We start from the raw sequence: 19,550 nt of genomic DNA on the forward strand, positions 1-19,550 counted from the left end.
AAGAGGAGCGAGTTGGAATAACACGTTCGAAGACCTTGGTAGTGACCACAGAATTCTCGAAACGAAATTATTGGAGAATTTAAAGGTCGAACCCAAAAAAACCTTCAAATGGACGGACTGGGACCAGTTCCGCAAGAATCGAGCCGGAATGACGCATGCGCCCATCACAGACATTCAACAATGGGCCGAACAAGTGATGGCTGACGTCAATGAAGTTACAAAGACCGTGACGCCAGAACATCCAGTCGAGAAGATCGACAGCCGCCTGGTGCACATGTGGGAGGCCAAACGATCGCTTCAAGCCAGGTGGCAGAAACAAAGACACAATAGGAAGTTGAGGAAACGCATAGCGTTACTCAACAAACAAATAGAAGAACACTGCAAAACTCTTAGTAAACAACAATGGGATGAGATCTGCAACGAGATGGACGGACGGATTGGCCACGGTCACGCATGGCGCCTGCTCCGACACCTGCTAGACCCGACCAAGACCAAGGCAACACATCGGGAAACCATGCGCTAGCTAATACACACACACACCAAGGACGAGGAAGAAATCCTTTCCGAACTCTGCGACAGATACGCCCCGCACAGCCCGACTATTCAACACGGGGAATACACGGGAAATCCCAATTTCTCTCTGGACAGAGACTTTGTCGAGGCGGATATCCGGGCCGCTTTGCAAAAGCTCAACAGCAAGTCGGCCCCGGGACCAGACGGCGTAACTAATAAGACCCTTCGTAACTTGGAAAACGAGACCATCTCCGAACTGACCAAGTACATCAACGATTGCTGGACCCGAGGATGCATCCCTGACCAGTGGAAAAGAGCAAAAATGGTGCTCATCCCCAAATCAGGGAAACCCCCAGATCTGGCCAACCTTCGACCAATATCCCTTACGTCGTGCGTCGGCAAGTTGATGGAGCACGCCTTCCTCACCCGTGTCAACGCACACTTGGACGACGTGGAAGCGTATCCAGACACCATGCTCGGATTTCGAGCTCATCTCTCCACGCAGCATGCAATGTTGCAAATCAAGCACCAGATACTCGACAACAAGACAAGAGGTACCAGGGCCATTCTAGGATTAGACCTCAAGAAAGCCTTCGATAATGCAGCTCACGCAGCCATACTACGCAGCATTGCCGCACTCAATCTAGGAAACCGAGCGTACAGCTATGTTAAGGACTTCCTCACAAACAGTAAAGTCTCCTTAACGCTGGGCAAACTCGCATCCGAAGACAGGAACATAGGCAGCGTCGGCACCCCGCAAGGCTCGGTCATCTCGCCGATGCTCTTTAAACTCATTATGATCGGCCTCCCCGAGCGCCTCAACGCCATCGAGGGAGTGCATCACACAATATACGCGGATGACGTTACGATCTGGGTGTCCGAGGGAAGCGACGGAGAAATCGAACAGCGATTACAGACAGCGGTCGAGGTGGTGGAGGAGTACCTCGTCGGAACCGGTCTCGTCTGCTCGCCAGAAAAATCGGAACTCCTCCTCTACCGCCCGACGCTTAGGGGAAGACCCCCCAAGGCTTACATCCAGCATGCTGCATACGAAGAAATTTGCATACGCACCAAAGACCGACAAGAAATACCCAGGGTGAAGCAGATTAAGGTGCTCGGATTCATCATAGAATCGAACGGCAACAACGGAGAAACGGTCAGGCATTTGGAGACTAAGATCACGAACACGATGAGGCTCATCAGAAGAATCACCAACAGACATCAGGGTATGAGGGAGGCCAACGTCGTCAGACTCATACACTCCTTCGTTATTAGCCACATTACCTACGTGGCCGCCTACCACAACTGGTACGCGGCCGAATATGCCAAACTGAACACCCTCATTAGAAGAGCACACAAGATGGCACTGGGCCTTCAGACAGCACCAGCACGGAACTGCTGCAACAGCTGGGCGTCCACAACACGCTTGAAGAGTTAATTGAAGCACACCAAATCTCGCAACTCGAAAGACTAGCGAAGACACGAACGGGAAGGAGTATCCTGGACAAACTCGGGATAAGTTATCACAAGCAGCACGGCGACAAGACACCCCTTCCAAGCGCGACCAGGGAAAAGCTGCAGGTGGCTAATATACCCAAGAACATGAGCCCCGAATTCAATCAGGGTCGAAGAGAGAGTAGAGCCAAGGCCTTACTCAAAGCCTTCGGTAGGGACAAGGAAGCGCTGTTCGTAGACGCGGCAGAATACGAGGATCGACGTGCTTTTGCAGTGGCCATCCTCAATACTGAGAAACAATTGGTCAGTTGTTGTAGCATACGTGTAAAAAACCCCGAGGTAGCGGAAGAGGTGGCGATAGCCCTAGCCATCGTTAACCCCAGTTGTAGATACGTAATCAGTGACTCGCAGATGGCGGTCAGAAACTATGCACAAGGCTGAATTTCGCCGAAGGCTGAGGCTATACTCAAAGCCAACGCGAACTATGTCACCTCCGAGGAGACGGAGGAACGACACATTATATGGTTCCCGGCTCACACGTCCCCCGACACCCCCGTACCCAACCTCAACGAGGAGGTCCACCGCGTAGCGCGAGGTCTCACGTTCCGCGCCCGCGAAGAAGGATCCTCTCTTGGGGTTGGAAATCCAACGGAGGCATGGACAGAGAGGGACAGAATGACCAGATACTGTGATATTACAAAATTTTATCAAAACTCAAGGCGGGTTTATCCGCCCCCTAACCCCAAACTCGACAGAGCCCAAGCGGTAGACTGGCGGCAGCTACAAACAAAGACCTTCCCCAACCCCGTCCATCTCAGGAGGATATATCCGGACGTCTACTCACATGATAACTGCAAGCTATGCAGCAGGGCTCACGCAACTCTTATACACATTCTCTGGGAATGTGAAGTTATATGCGAAGAAAATGCAGTTTCCCCAGATGAAGCTGCGGCGCGATGGATGGCCGCGTTGCGCAGCTCAAACCTCGAAAATCAACTATGGGCCATCCAGCAAGCCCATGAGGCGGCGAGGAGACAGGATCTCCGGACCTCCTCGGGGGCGGCCTAGGCCCAGGCCACGAATTTGCCGGATTGTTAATAAAGTTGTTACCACCACCACCACCACTTTATGCCCAGAGAGTTTCGGGATTGAAATCCATGCGCTCCGTAAATTCCGCGGCCTCCGCGAGATGCCACGACGAGCCCGCTCGCCATCAAATCGCCCTTGAAACTTTGTGCTTGGATGGCGCTCCTTGCCTTAGGTGACTCTCGGTGCATGGGCGTTCCAGCTAGAGATTGCAAAGTTCGCGCTGAAATGCCTTTTTGAGAGTGAAAAAGGCCTTCTAGACAAAATCGAGAATGATTTCCAGCGCCGGGGGTTGTCTTGGTCGGCGGTGCAGGACACATAACCATTTTGTGCAGCAAGCATTCAAATACCTTCGGTAGGTATAACTTGAATGTTTCCACTCATGGGAACAATGAAAAGCAACAGCTAACATGTACCAAAGATAAATTCACATCTGCGCGTCACCTAGTATCAACCGCCCAAGTAGCTTCAGTTTCTTACAACGCCGCAGGAACGTGCGCCGCGCCAAACCAAAAAAAATATTCACTTGAAAACTAGCGCGGAAGATTTTTTGTGATTGTTGTTTTGACAAGCACAGCGCTTGTTTCTTCATAATGACTGCAGAAAAAGTAAGGGTACCTCTCGTTCGCTGGGATATGGAAAAATTTCGCCCTTGTGTTGCTCCCAGAGTTGCCACATCACACAGCGGCGAAGCAAGCCTTGTATTCGTTCCTCAGTTTTTCCTACATTGCGGGACATTGGCAGGCACAGAAAGAAAGTTTTAAACTGCAGAGCATACGAAACTTCCACATGCATAAAAAGCGGCAGGAGCAGACGAAGGGAATGGCAGCCGAAGCGATAAGAGCGACATCAGCGCTCGTTGGCGCCACAAATGAAGTGACCAGATAAGAGTATAAGACGCCGAAAAAAATTGCCAAAAGCACATTTTATTTCTACACCTAACTGCATTGCTTCACTTTATTATTATGTAGGTTGAAAAGATACAGCCTCATTAGCAGAGGTTAGTGAATTTTCCTTTGGCTACGAGTGTCATGGAGCCGCTTTATTGCCAATACCGAAACTAGCCCCACTGTCCCCCCCCACTGCTTGCAGCGTTGAGGGGCCGTGGTGTGGGCGCGGAGGAGGAGCCCGGCGGCCTGTGTCATCGCGCTTGGCTAGAGCTGCAGTGATTGTGGTTGCACCTCAGGAACTGCAAGTGATCTCTGGACCTCTTGTTTGACAATGTGGGCGATTGAAGCCAGTTCAGCCTGCGACCTCGGAAAAAAATTCTGCAAACCCTCGTGAACGACCGCTCTGATGATCTTTCGCAGGTCGCCGCTACCGAGTGTTTGAAGATCAGTGCAGCTTGGGGTGAACGTTCGGCACTTATATTGCCCTGTCCGCATATGGAGCGTCTTCGCAATGCGAACATTGTTTAACTGCGCTAACAAACGGACTACAGAGACAGCATGGGACAAGGATTGACGCAGTACATGCAACTAATGTTTATTCCACAAAGACCACATATAAGTACACCCCCCCCCCCCCACATAAACCACCGCGTGTGCGCGAGAAAAGAAAAGATAAAAGAAAGAAAAACGCTGTACGTGCCAAACGCGACCTACCTACGCTCGTCAATAAACCTCATCTCACTGTTGTGTAAATAAACTGAGGTGTCATTGACACAGTCTTGCCCCTTCTTTCTGATATAGTACGCCTCGAGTAGCTCTCTGGCTCGGCTATCTCGGCAGCGGCACAAAACCTTTACTTTCTTCATAATCGGCAGTTCCACGTATGACGACGCCATCGCAGGTGTACTACACATGTTCCAGCGCCTTGGCAAATGTTTGACTTTCACCCATGAACTAACAAAGGATAATAATCAGTTTTTAGACAGCGTTATAAGCTTCTGTGACGACCACATGTGCTGGAAATATAACCCAAGATCACAAAGAAAATTGTTGCCCTACGATTCGGCTCATTCGAAAACGGTAAAGCTGGCAATAGCCACCTTCAGCCTTAAGAAAGTCCTGCACACACAAAATACAGGAAAGCTTTTACAGGCAGCTTGTAAGGTTGGAAGAAGCAGGTTTCCCGCAGTCAGTCATTTCAGCAGTAGTGGAGGCAGTGCTTAAGAATATAAAGACGGAAAGCAATATTACTGAAGACGCAAGGGAGCGCAAGGATAAGAAAGGTAAAGTTGTGCTTTATGTTCACAAGACTTCCCAGAACTTAAAAAAAGGTTGTGAAATGGTATGGAGTTGAGATAGCGTTCTCGGCTCCAGGCGAGCTCGCTGGGATATGCTCGCGAATAGGAAGAAGTAAAGATAGGATCCAAGGGTGCGGAACAAAACACGCCATTTCCCACGTCGATTTCAGTGTTGGAGTAGTTTATCAGATACCTCTATCATGCGGCAAAGTTTACATAGGCCAAACAGGAAGGTGCGTGAATGTGCGCACGCGTAAGCATGAATTGCAAATCAGAAATAAAACGAATGGGCACCTGCCTGTCCACTGCTTGGCGTGCCCGTGCAAGCCGATCATGAAGGAAGTGAAGATTTAGTGCCGCTGCCGAGATAGCCGAGCCAGAGAGCTACTCGAGGTATAACATATTAGTAAGAAGGGACAAGACTGTGTCAGTGACACGTCAGTTTATTTACACAACAGTGAGATGAGGTTTATTGACGAGCGTAGGTAGGTCGCGTTTTGCATATACAAGGTTTTCTTTCCTTTATCTTTCCTTATTTTCGCGCACGCGCAATGGTGTATGTCGGGCGTGTACATACATGTGGTCTTTGTGGAATAAACATTACTTGCAAGTAAAAAAAGAAAACTACGCCCGTCCTTGTCCCGTGCTGTCTCTGTGGTCAATTTGTTAGCGCAGTTAAACAACCTTTGCTAATATGTACCAACTCGTCCAACAAGTTCTAAACTACACATGTCTTCTCAATGGTTGTAGCCTGGAAAGCAAATTCAGCAACGGTCTTCGGCGGGTTGTGTATCAATCCGGCGAAGAGCGCTTGCTTAACATCCCTGATCAAGAAGTGAACTTTTTTTCTCCTTTGCCATGTCGGGGTTGGTGTGTCTGAACAGGCGACTCATCTGCTCCGCGGAAATCGCGATGTTATCGTTGGGGAATTGCTCCCGGGATTCTAGCAAAGCTTGGGCGCTTTCCTTGCGCTCGACGCTCATAAAGATCTGCAGGAAGGCGTTACGGAATAGGTCCCATGTTGTCAGGGTTGACTCCCGGTTCTCAAACGAGGTTCTCGCGGCACCTTCTAAGGTGAAGTATACGTGCTGCAGCTTGTCGTCGGAGTCCGAATGTTGAAATAGCGACTTGTTCGTAGGCCTGCATCAGATTTCTGGGTCCTCAGCCGATGATCCACGGAAGGTGGTGGCTCGCCGGGCTCTTGCAGCATGGTGGGGACGCTGAGGCTGCCATTGGGGTCGCAGACTTGGCCACAAGCTTCTTCATTGTTTCAGGCAGAAATCCGTGTTGCGTCGGTAATTGTTTTAGACTGCGGCTTGCTCGATGGTGCGGGACGACGTTGATGTTTTCTTCGCGGTCTGGGTTTCATCATGGCTAGACAGGGGCGTTCGGTGCATGAACGCAGAGCACCTGCAGCCACTGTGACGCAGTAGTGACGATGAAAAAATCAGCAAAATTGCGGAAGACGAAAGTAGCCTTTTATTGGGCGAACCTGTGCCTTCAAAAACAAGCTACTCGGCGAGCACAGCCGGTGATCGTCGAAAATCTGGCCTACTGGTCAAGCACGTCGGCTTTAATACACGAGTCATCGAAGGTTCGAGAGTAGTCGCTGGTGCTTACCTGTCTACCTGTCTTCCAGAAAGTTGTACACAATTCGAGTCGCACATGCAATCAGATTATACAAGCTGCAGTGACAATAGACAGCAGATAGAACCACCGATATCATACGAGTAACTTCCAATACATGCAGGCAGATCAGGCGCTGAGCGATAACATTTGTTACTGAAGTGACCAGCGCAAGAGTAGACACGGGGCACAAAAGGGCGACAAGGACACGTGCATAATGTTGTATCCCGTGACAACCATTGCGCTAAATACAGGCTTTTGCGCTAGTCACTCAAGAAATTGAATACCAACTAGCCCGGTCTCACACCCTGATTCAGAACATTTGTTATACGGTGAAAAGCGGTTACCCGCAAAAGGTAAGTACACCTGTAAATATATAGATACATTCATTTTCTGTCAATGGATAAAAGCTGGTATGAGAGCTCCTGACGGCGTTTGCGCATACGACCACTAATATTCTCGCGTCAGTGATATTCTCACATTTCGGCCGGTTACCTGTGTGGCCACGTCAAAAATTCGTGCCTCGTGCCCAATCAACACAGTTTTAGAAATGTTCTATGCCACTCATATGGTCAAGCAATCTGTCGCAAGGCACGATGGAAACTCTAATAGTGCGATTGCCCGTCGAAATTTAGGGGAGGGGGGGGGGGGATAGACCTGGGGTCTAAGAGCGCAATTCTTCGCAATATGTGGCTTTGGTAGTGGGACGATTGTTAAGCGGCAATCCCGCTCCGCGGTCTCATGTCATGCATCTCAACTGGCAAATGTTTCTCGGAAACTGCAAAGGAGTCACGCCATATAAAAACTAGTGGGGTTCCATAAGGGTTCGTCCAGAATAATGCTGTCCAGGTAGATCTTGCACTTTTGATGGAAAGGTGGTATCCAGCTTCTTTCGTATGCCGTCCCGGTGCTTGAAAAGTCTCCCTGACGAATTATTTCCGGTGATATCGTGGGAATACCTCGGACGCAGCATGTATGCAGAAGCTTTGGTCCATTGCGTCGAAGTTCTGCTAGCTTGAAGGAATGCTGCCCTGCGTACTTTTTTCCAATTGTCATGCGACTCCGCCTAGGTGGACAAAAAACAGCGAATAGTGAACGCCACCAGACACTGTACACATATATAGACTCCCACTAACTGCAATCCTAATGCGAAAATCAGCCTTCTACTTTGATGGTTACCAAGAAAATTACTATAGAAACATCTAATGTCGGTGCACACGAAGCCGGCCTGCATGGCACTGAAACAGCATGGGGATAATAGGAGTATGAGAGTATACGCCTGTATGCTTTGTCTTTGTGGTTTCAAAGGATCTTGAAACTTTTCAAAATGATCATTTAAAACGAAATATTGCCTTATAACAAACAATGCTTTGTTATCCACCACGCATAAACTTATTGCCACCATGCGTTTAAGAAAGCGAGTATTTCTAATAAATTTAGGTAACTAAGTAAAGTAAATAAAAACGCAAGGACATCTGAACCAAAACGGCAAATATTGCAGAAAGTTATGTGCTCCACGGTCATTCCCACGTGAGGTGAAGGATCGAAGGACGAATTTTCTGGGCAGTAATTGCAGTAGCAATATATGTACCGCAAATACAGCGAAAGTGCCACGCACGCTTTTGCGGTGGGAAACAGGGCTATGTTAATTCTTCGCGTGCTCGGGGTGAACTAAAAGCTTACGTCAGCAGTTGACACTAGAACGTCACGTATACTGAATCTACGGAACGTTCGCCCGTAAAATGCAGTCAGAAAATGAGGCAGCTTCGCCAGAAGGTTCAAGCATTGAAAGCAATAGCAGGGTTTAGCGTTCCATTGAAGGTTCTCGGACACGGGGGCGACATGCTGGCGCCACCAAGAAAGCGAGAAAACCCTATCTTTGCCCTTTGGTGTAAAAGCTATGTCATAAATTATGCGCGCGCCTTGGGCGAAATGAGGCTCGGAAGATATTTCAGAGCACCAGGAAATATGCGATCTCCTGTACAGAACTTGCCAACTGTGGCAGAAACTATGCCTGATCCAGTATTTTAGCGTTTAGCTAAATCACTTTAATAATAATTGAGCAGAAAAACGATGCGACAGCAGGGCCTCAGGTTAAGAACATAACTGTAATTCCAGATGTATTTAGGTCTTAGTGCGACTGTCAGCATAAAAATTGCCACAGAGGTGCTTCTCATTATTTTTGCGTAGCTGACTACGGAGAGTCGACGATTGTTCGTCACTTGAGATTAACTTGTGCTTGTAGTTGGAGATCATGCAATGCCTACAGGCGATCTCCGCTGAATGATCATCGAGGAAATGAAGGTGGCAATTGATCATATATCGAGCGGCACAAGGCAAATTGTTTGGCTATAAGCTGGGTTCGGCTAAAGTAGGATAGATGAAATGAGAGGCTTATATACTCGTGCGTAAGCACAAACAGGATGTTGATGATAATAAGTAGAAAAGCTCATCGATTTCTTGGAAATGAATTCGTTCTTTCATCTATATCAACACGGCTTTAGAAGAACTTTCCCATGTGATACTCAACTACTTTGTTTCACTAACGATTTGTTCGCTGTCTTTGATCAAGGATTCGATATTGACTATTTTTTTCTAGATTTTGCCATAGCTTTCGACATTGTATGTCATGACCTATTAAACCATAAATTTAATCAGCTTAATACTTACCCATATGTGTTGTCTTGGATTAAGGGGTTCCGTTCCCATCGAACTCACTAAGGGACGACCAATAACCCATCATCTGCTTTGTCACCATTTATATTCGGAGTGCAACAAGGTTGCGTCATGGGGCCTTCACTCTTGATTTATGACCATGATCTCCTTTACTGTGCAACATCATCGTCAATTATTTTGTTCGCCGACGATTGTGTAATATACCAAAAGATTACCAACACTGATGATTCACATAAACAAAGGCTATCTTTACAATGTGTCACCCTGGTCTGACAAATGGTTTAGGAAACTTTACGCAAGTAAGTGATGCGCGTGGCGATCATTGCAGATATTTGCTGAATGGCACGTTACTAGCATCTGTTGGCGGTCACAAATATCGTGGTTTGCAGATTCTAATGATCTTTCAGGAAATATGCGCACTAAATATATCACTCCTAATGCTAAGCCCATATTAGGATATCTTTGTCGTAATTTTTCTACTGTTCCTACTTCTGTAGAACTGACACTACAAAACACTGCTTTGCTCAAAACTAGCATACGCATCTTTCATTTCGGATAGCATTCAAATATGGCTCACTTTAACTATTCCCGATATTCCAGTATAACATGTATTTAAGGAAATCCTGAATCTGCCAGATCTTTCATTATGCCAGAAATGTGCTCGCCCTTCCCTATCCCACAAAGTTTATTACTCTAACAACGGGCTCCAGAATAAAATTATCACGCACTCTTTCCACATTTCATCCCGATCTGGCCACAGATGGAAAGTTGCCGGTCCATCCTGACGAACGAAAAAGTACGATGATTCTTTTCTACCCCTCACGAGTGTCGACCGGAAGCACCTTCGGGCGTCCATCATTCACCTCGTAGGTACATCTTCATTCAAAAAACACCCAACCATGATATCGCTTAATATTTTTCCCTTTATATATTTGTCTGCATACTATTTTTGCCTTGTTACCATTCCTTTCAGTAATGCCTTTGGGCCTTGGAAGTATGTTAAATAAATAAAAATGGTAGGCTTTACTTACCGCAGTGCCTGCCTTGTGGTTTTGCCCGATTCTCTTCGTAAGTCAGGACTCGAAATAAGCTGTTTTGCGGAACCTTAATCGCCACCTAATAGTAACGTGCTCGGAATGCGGCATTTAGGCGAGCCACGGAGAACGTTGAAACGGGGTCTCTGTAGTCACCCTGTAGAAGTTCCACGACGTCGCCGCCCAGGACCCTGTGCAGGGCGACCGCGAGTCGGTGCGCAACGTCGGTTCGAGCAGCGTGCGCGGCCATGAAGCACTGGCCCCTCCAGAGCACCAAGCACACCACTTCGTGATCCCGTGCACGCAAATACGGGCCACTGTTTATCATGCAAGCGTAGTACGTCCCTTCGCTGTGGTTCACGCGCAACATCGTGCGGTAGCCGGGGAGCGGCAGTCGGCGCGTCAAGCGCCGGAGAAGCGTCGGATAGTCGGCCTGCAGCACAGAGCGGCCGAGGCGGTACAGCAGCCACGATTCAATCTTGTTCCTGGGCATCAGCCAGCAGTGGAGCCAGGCTATGCGCTCCAGGCATTGAGGCACGCTGTAGGTGCCTTCCAGAACGCGCCGTATTTCTCGGATGGCGATTTCCCGCGGCAGGACTCCGAGTCGCGGGAGCCAAGGCACGTCCTCGGCGTCCAGGGATTGCAGCTCCTGATCTGACAATCGCTCGATGTGGGTGAAGAGCGCCGCCAGGACAGTATCCATCGTCCTGTAGAACGAGGCAGAGGGCCGAGATATCTGTCCTAATAGTAGGCGTCACTCTGCGGACACCGAGGGCACCATGAACGCTACTCGCACATTTGCTAGCGGCTCGCGACGTGAAGGTTAACAGCTCATTCACTGCGTGGCTGTAGTAAGCATGCTTGAGATGTTTCGACGCATAGGTAGCGTTTACGCCGAAGGAGCAACTAGTCCCGACAAAAGGTTGACTAGTGAAGACGAATGTCTTTAATATAGCGGTGCAGATACTTACTGCAGTGTATGTAACATGACACACTATCTGAGATTGTTGTTCGAAATGCGCGTTCAGTTTGCGACCAGTTTCACCTCACGTGACTGGCCTAGGCTGCGTCGAGTCGTCAGCCCCTGGGCGTGGATGATGACGCAGCGCTGCCTAGGTCAATCGCGTGAGGTGAAACTGAGCACAAACGAAACACCCGTTTCGAACTAAGATCTTCGATTGTGCGCCATGGTCGCCATTCTTTTCCAAAGCCTACAAGATGGCCGCTACAGATGCGCAAGCTCCGAAAGAGCACTTCGACAGTCGTTCATTCGGGTAAAAAAGCGTAGTAAATGAACTTCAACACAAGCGATAGTGTTCTTGATCCAGCACCCGATAACAAAGACGCACAAGCGGAAGCTAAAAAAAAGAACAAAAGAAAAATCAGACCCCAATGCTTTGTGAATTATCGGTGTAAGCGAAAATTCGGTGAGCCTGCAAGATTAAGCAATGGATATGGAATTGACGTATAAGAGGAGCATCGATCCCTTTTGAAATGGGGTGATCACGAATGCCACTCTACTTCGCATTTTATTTCTTTCTTTGGCGATTATTATCAACCCTTATTAGGACTCAGCTTTCGCGCTGGCATCGCGCCTTACAGAAGTTTATTGCCTTGAAACATATTAAGTCGGAAGCCTTTAGTGGCTCGTGAGTGTCCGGGTGCAGTCCGTGGTGGAAGCAGGAACGCGGTGATCACCGACGAGGGGAGCAATGAGAGGAGGTGCCAGGCTAGTAGCGATGCGTGAGTGGGCGCATCGGAGAGCGCGGACACACGGCTGTGGCTGCATCCCATGCTCGCGAGGCGACGGCGACGTACGTTCGCAGCACAGTTCGCACAACAGCTACAGCGGCATTCATAAATGGGCTTTCGCCTATCGCAGTTTACCTCAGCAAAGTGCCCATATATTCTTTTTATGCTTACAGAAGGTAAACGGCGCATAGCCAACAACAAAGACGAAGGCAATGACTACACCGCGCTTAGCTTACAGCTTTACTGGAAAGCACAATATATATACACGTGCTTCTGTGAAATATTCAATTGCGCATGTCTGCAGCCTAATAGTTTATCATCAGCGCCTGACGTGTAATACCAAAAAAACTCTCAGTGCTTTATTATATAATAAAACGGACGTTCAGTGAGCACTCTAGTCGCCTAATCCATGATTAATTTCAGCTTCTCTTGATGGACGTGTTTGCTTTTCTGTCTGCTGATCAATTCTGCTACCTTGGAAAAGTGTATCACATGCTTACATGAGACCAGAGGAATTTATTTTTTGTTTTCTGTGGCTTTGCATCACCAATATTCCAGTTGTACTTGCTGTTACCCTTTATACCTAAAACCCAAGGCCTCAGGCAAGGTTTCTCAGGATTGCGCCGCGGATATTGGCAGCAAGCCTACGAGCCATAGATGCAACGCCCAAGCATCCTAAATTTTTCAATGCTACGTGGAAAGCTTTACTAGAATCTTCGTATTTGCAAATAAAACTGTCAAATTAAGGTCCAGCAACTGTGGATGCGAAAAAATGGCGGTGCGGCTGAATGGCTTCGCTGGGTGTCTTAGAAAGCGCTCTGTCACACTGGCTCTGAAACTATGAAAGCGACAGTGTTAAGCGCCGCGTGTCGCAGAAAATCCGCTATCGGCGTGCGGCGCCGGCGCCGACCGTCTTGCCAACGAAAAATCATTCCGAACCCTGCAGGGCCTTCGCGTAGCGCAGAGGCACTACTGAACTAATTGAACTTCTCGAAGTAAAATGCGTCAGAGAAATGGTATAGTACGACTGACACACAACCTGCAGACGTGATAGCGTCGGATTTTAATTTGAGCATGTGACAAAACATAATTCGGTTACGCGGAAACTGAAACACAAACCCCTTTTCCAGCGTTCCTACCATTCATAGAGTGGCACGCGCGACTCAGTTCCTTGCAGCACCATCCAGATGGCGCTTACATCTGCTAAGAAAGCTCACCTTCGTGCATAGCATTCGCCGTCAATATTTGGCGGTTAACATCACGGTTACATAAGCTGCAGCTGCCGGGAAGCGCGAGATGCAGTCAGGGATCTCTGTATGTTTGGGCTTATCACATCAAGCGGATCGAGGCGGTTTTCTTGTCGCAGGCAAACTCACTTTGCACAATCAATGCTTTCAGGACAATGTTAAGCTGTTTTGGCATACCACGCACTCTGATGTCGGACAAAGGGACGTGCGTGCTGATGAAGCAGGTTCAACAACGTCTGTATATTACCCCCAAAATGCTCTTTATTGTTGCCAAATATAGGGTGAGTGTAACTTACGGACCCCAGGGACAGTCCGAAATACCGTTGTGGGACCATTTAAGAGTAAGTTTTAACTCGGGCCCATTTCCAATGCAGCCCATTCAAATGCAAAAAAAAAAAACGTGGAAACGCTTCTCTGAGATAACCACTGGGTCGAATTTAATGAAATTATTCACATTTAAAAGAAAAAGATAAATCCTAGTTAATGTTGGAAGGGAATTGTTTATTTAGTCCTTGGTTTTTTAAAAAGGAGTTTTCAAAAGTATGTAAGACCTAAAAAGGTAAAAGCACAAAGCCCACAAATTTGTAGTTCCGTAGCAAGATGAGATAGCGTAGTACTGTAAACTGCAGCCGTTAGAACATCCAGTGGACAAATTTAATGTATCAATTCTTACGTGAATTTGCAATAATGTTTGCAAAGGCTTTCTAAAAGTCCTACTCAAATATTTGTACTAAATCAGAGAGCTACGTATAAGAAATCAACTTTGTACGCTTTAGATGTGCCGTTAGATTCAATTGACAGAATTGTGATGTCATTCGTCATTGTTCAGTTACACAGCTGCAAGCTTGATAGTTTTCTTTCCTAAATATTTGCAATTTCCAGCAATCTTCTAAAATAAAATGATGATCTAAACAAAAAAAATCACTTGCTACAAACGCTGGATGATAACTTTTTATTTTAAATGCTACAGTCATCAAATTTGGCACAGTCGCTGCCGACAAAACTGACTTATCCTTTCCTATGCATTTAGATGGAAACCCCTGAGTGATAGCTTCCTCTCCCTGCCTTGAGACACTTGCTAATGTAATTTCTTTAAAAAATGTGTCTGATTTACGCAAGTTTTTGTTCGTATAGTGATTTACCTTAGCTTGTCCCACATATTTGCTGAGTTTTACCTTGCTGGAATTTGTATTCATGCCCAGGCACTGGACAGGGTTTTGTCCCTTTGTAATGCTGGGGTAATCGTATTTACTAACGTAATCGCGAATAGAATCAGGAACACCTTAGACTTCTGTCAACAACAGGACCAGGCAGGATTCCGTAAAGGCTACTGAACAATAGACCATATTCACACTATCGATCAGGATATAAAGAAATGCGCGGATATAACCAACTCTTATATATAGCTTTCATTGATTACGAGAAACCGTTTGATTCAGTCGAAACCTCAGCAGTCTTGGAGGCATTACGGAATCGGCGTGTAGACGAGCCGTATGTAAAAATACTGAAAGGCATCTATAGCGGCTCCAAAGCCACCCTACTCCTCCATAAAGAAAGCAACGAAATCCCTACAAAGAAACCCGTCAGTAAGGGAGATACGATCTCTCCAATGCTATTCACAGCGTGTTTACAGGAGGTATTCAGACCCCTGGATTGGGCAGAATTGGGGATAAGAGTTAATAAAGCATACCTTAGTAACCTGCGATTAGCTGATGATATTGCCTTGCTTAGTAACTCAAGTGACCAATTGCAATGCATGCTCACTGACCTGGAGAGGCAAAGGAAAAGGGTGATTCTAAAAATTAATCTGCAGAAAACTAAAATAGTTTAACACTCTCGGAAGAGAACAGCAGTCTACGATAGGTGGCGAAGCACTGGAAGTGGTAAGGGAATATATCTACTTAAGGCAGGTAGCGACCGCAGATCCTGATCGTGAGACAGAAATAACCGGATGAATAGTAATGGGCTGGGGGGCGTTTGGCAGGCATTCTCAGATCATGAACAGCAGGTTGCCATTAGCCCTCAAAAGAAAAGTGTATAACAGCTGCGTCTTATCAGTACTCACGTAAGGGGCAGAAACCTGTATGCTTAGGGAAAGGGTTCTACTTGAAGGGACCCTGAAACTATTTTGACGATTTTCTGCAAACGTACTAAGTCGCTAGAGTAGGTTCTTCTGGTCATTAATTGACTCATCTAAGTGCTCTGCGTAAAGCTTGTAATTTATTATGAGGTTTTTAAAATGCACATCGGTGCTGATCGCAGCACACTGCGCGGCGCAATTTTGAGCCGCCCCTACCCATATGACGCGAATCACACATATGATGTCACTGGGGCGAGCTATCCAATTGGCTGACCAGGGCGCGTGATCGATAATTTTTCCATCTTTATGGTAAACAAATGATGTTCGTAATAGTTGAAATGTTAGGTAATTTGTTTTTATAAAGGTAACATAAAGAGAATGCACTGGAAACATTTCTCAGTACACTTACGCACTTCCGGCACACAGCAAGTGTCGTCTGCTAGTATTACAACGTGCGCCGTTTTTGACGAGAGCTCCGTCGTCAGTATCGGTCTGTCTTTTCGCGAGCGCTATAATTCGACTTTGTTGCGTTGTGGACTGCAAACGTAGCGACTGGCAATATGTCAAGCTGCGACATCGTGTCCCTCTGGCAAGCCAGCAGGCGAGCGGACTGGCTGCAGCGCATCGGATCCTATCCGATCGGCGCCAGGATTTGCGCAATTGTGACCGTCACTTTACACCGGAAGATTACTAGCGCAATAGCGTTTCGCGAGTCCGGTATTAAGGTAAACGCAAGCGCAAAGGGGAGAGGGCCTGGCCGTGTCTCCTTGCGTGTCGTTTCGTGGGATGAACGAAGCGCAAATGTGAATGGTCTGCACGGGGCAGCCACCTGGTGGCATAGAGCTCAACCAGACACAGTAGCAGTAACAAAATGTATTCTTTGCTGCTGCTGTAAATTTTTTGCAGGTGTGAAACTGTTAACACGTCGTTTTTGTAAATGTTTAAAATGTTTAAAATATTTTACATTTGGTTAGAGCAATATTAGCTTTTTCTTTGGCTGGTTAAGCGCTGCGCCAAGGGGTGGCTAGACCGTGGAGACCGATCAGGCAGCCCACGTACGTCTATGCTAAAGTTTCTTCATCAGCTTGACTTTATGCTTCCACCGTTCAGTCGAAACGATCCGCTAGTGTTTGGTTAACGGAATACCAGACGCGTTCGGCTCTGCGACAGAATGCTCGCAACGCACGTTGCTTCGATAGCTCTCGCTGCGGTCAACGGCGAAGCGGCTAACGGAGAGATTTCGCGCGGGTGGGGGCGGGCTCCAAAACAACCGGAAGCGGATGATGTGACGTCGCATCGTGACACAGAACCATTGAAGGCGTAGCTTAGCCCAGCTGGCTCGGCGAACGAGTTGAGGAGGAAAAGCATGGCTAGGGAGGAGGGTAGCTTGTAATCGCTTGTAGCTCCATTAATGCGTAACGCTTCCCTTAGATTGTGGTGCGAATGTTCTACTTAAGTTGTACCCTACGCGTCTACAAAATTTGCCCGAACCGTTTCAAGGGCCCTTTAAACTGAGGACGACGCAGCGAGCTATGGAAAGAAGAATGATGGGTGTAACGTTAAGGGATAAGAAACGAGCAGATTGGGTGAGGGAACAAACACGAATTAATGACATCTTAGTTGAAATCAAGAAAAAGAAATGGGCATGGGCAGGACATTTAATCAGGAAGGAAGATAAGCGATGGTCATTAAGGGTTACGGTCTGGATTCCAAGGGAAGGGAAACGTAGCAGGGGTCGGCAGAAAGTTAGGTGGGCGGATGAGATTAAGAAGTTTGCAGGGGCAACATGGCTACAATTAGTACATAACCGGGGTAGTTGGAGAAGTATGGGAGAGGCCTTTACCCTGTAGTGTGCGTAACCAGGCTGATGATGATGCCTATGATGAATGCTGGGTAGCGCATGAATGTATAATTGATTGAAAAAGCCGCAATTCCCACAAATGCTATGACCTTTTGTACAGATAACCCTTAACGTGCCCCTTTTATTTCACCAAATATGAACAAGCTGTCTCGTTTACTTCACCGAGGAGACCACGGAAACAATCCGCTAGCCCCGTGCAATGCAGGTAAAGAAAGAAAAATGAAGGTACATTAACAGTACGCAATGCTTCAAATTAGTTCAGAAAAGAGAAATCTTCAGCATACAATATCAATCAATCAATCAATTAATCAATCATTTTATTTCCTTAAAGAAGGAAATCTTTTATTTCCTTAAATATAAAGAACTGTCTCCGTTTTTTACTGATATTGGAGTTTGTGTGTTGCGCAATTGTTTACCTGCTTGGGAAACATTTCGGATAGGGATAGTTTGACACTCTTCAAAGCTTGAATGGAATATTTTTAAAAAAAGTTATAACCAACCTTCACAAACTAAACATTTATCGCTTCTTACGCGCCAGCGTTCTTACTACTTCAAAAAATTATCAACAACGTGCCTAACATGGTTAACCGGTGCTATAAAAACATAACAAAATTATACAAGCTTCATACATTGAACGGAGATACGGAGATAACGAGTCTTGGGTCAAGATTTTCAAAACAGTACAAGTTGTCCATAAAGCGGCCTGCATTTCTTTCAAGCATGAAATCGCTGTTCTTTTTGTCCCTCCCAGGGAAACAAAGATACTCTGTAAGCGTTTCATATAACTCTTGAAAGCAGGTTGACAACAACGCTATAGAAAATTTTATTTAACCCCTAAAGAAAAAACGGTAACTTAAAGATACACATAATATTGCCACTAACATTTTTCGCATTTCCTCAAAATTTACCTTCGTGAGTGATCGAGCTTTTTTGGAAAGTAAAAACAGCACACACAAAGTTTTTTTCAGCTCTCCAAGTCACATCCGTAGGCTTGCTGTAAAAGCGTGTCAATCGCTATTAGGCTCGAATCTTTCTGTCTGTAATTGTTCGAGGTAGAGGAGCCACAGTTCATCAGTACCAATAGAAAGGCTCAATTCCTTGCTTTCCGCCTGGAATTGAAAGTTCCCGAGGCTTGCTATTTGTTTTTATGCTGCACCAAGAGAACATCAACAAAACCATTTGTGAATATGTCATGAACAATATGCGGTATTTTGAAGGCATCTAAAGTAAACTGCGAGTTCTTGCTATTGCTTTATCTGATGACAAATGTAATACAATGTAAAATACAATAAAATACATAAGTATTTGTTGTATGTACGTACGTATGTATCAATAAGTGTGTATTTTCCAGTTTAGTCCTTCAGAATAATTTGACTAGCGTGAGCCTCCGAGTAGATTTTCTCATCTCCATCTTATACAGGCTAACTTTAATATGTTTACATCATACCGCGTCCCACATTACCGTGTTCTCCATCTTCCTATAGAAAAAAAATGCTGTTTTAGTTAAGGCATTTTTTTGAATTTCCTGTTTCACGATTAACGCACAAGGACGACGGCACCTATGTTGTGAATAAGCCGTTTGTATTGAATATTTTAACTGCGCGTTTAAACATCGTCTTCAACCAGTGCAATTTCGTGGCCGCACTGCTCTCCTTCTGGCACTAGCAAGTGATGACCACCATTTATTCCAGCGGCAGCGGGGACGAATAGCGGTGTCATTGCGAATTACTCCGGTTCTGATGCGTTTCGTGTGTAACTTCTGTAATGTCAGATGATCAGGGGAGTGGACTACCACGGGGCTGTATTCGCCTTCCTGGATTCATATTGTTCCTGTAGGGTGCAGATTTTGTAGATAAGCGTCGGCCTTTGGGATGCCAGCATAAATAGAAATTACTGGAGGCCATTAATTATGTCGTGCGTATGTTCTTAATGTTTAGTCTCCGATGAGCTCACGGCGACCAGCTCTGTACCCATCATTGACCTGGGATATCACTGAAACATACGAATTCGAGTCGGTAAGCCAGTGCCAATG

The 19,550-nt window shown here is 46.5% G+C and overlaps 1 long non-coding RNA gene across 1 annotated transcript; it reads right to left on the reverse strand.

The window, feature by feature from the left end:
• Window positions 1-7,068: 7,068 nt before the first annotated feature.
• LOC135919230 (uncharacterized) lies at window positions 7,069-11,958 on the reverse strand. The gene is made up of 2 exons (XR_010569924.1): window positions 10,576-11,958; window positions 7,069-7,934 (listed from the first exon to the last, which is right to left on the reverse strand). It is a non-coding gene; the product is annotated as an uncharacterized lncRNA (long non-coding RNA).
• Between the last annotated feature and the right edge of the window lie 7,592 nt (window positions 11,959-19,550).

The sequence above is a fragment of the Dermacentor albipictus genome, chromosome 4, assembly GCF_038994185.2.
Source record: "Dermacentor albipictus isolate Rhodes 1998 colony chromosome 4, USDA_Dalb.pri_finalv2, whole genome shotgun sequence".
Classification (NCBI taxonomy): domain Eukaryota; kingdom Metazoa; phylum Arthropoda; class Arachnida; order Ixodida; family Ixodidae; genus Dermacentor; species Dermacentor albipictus.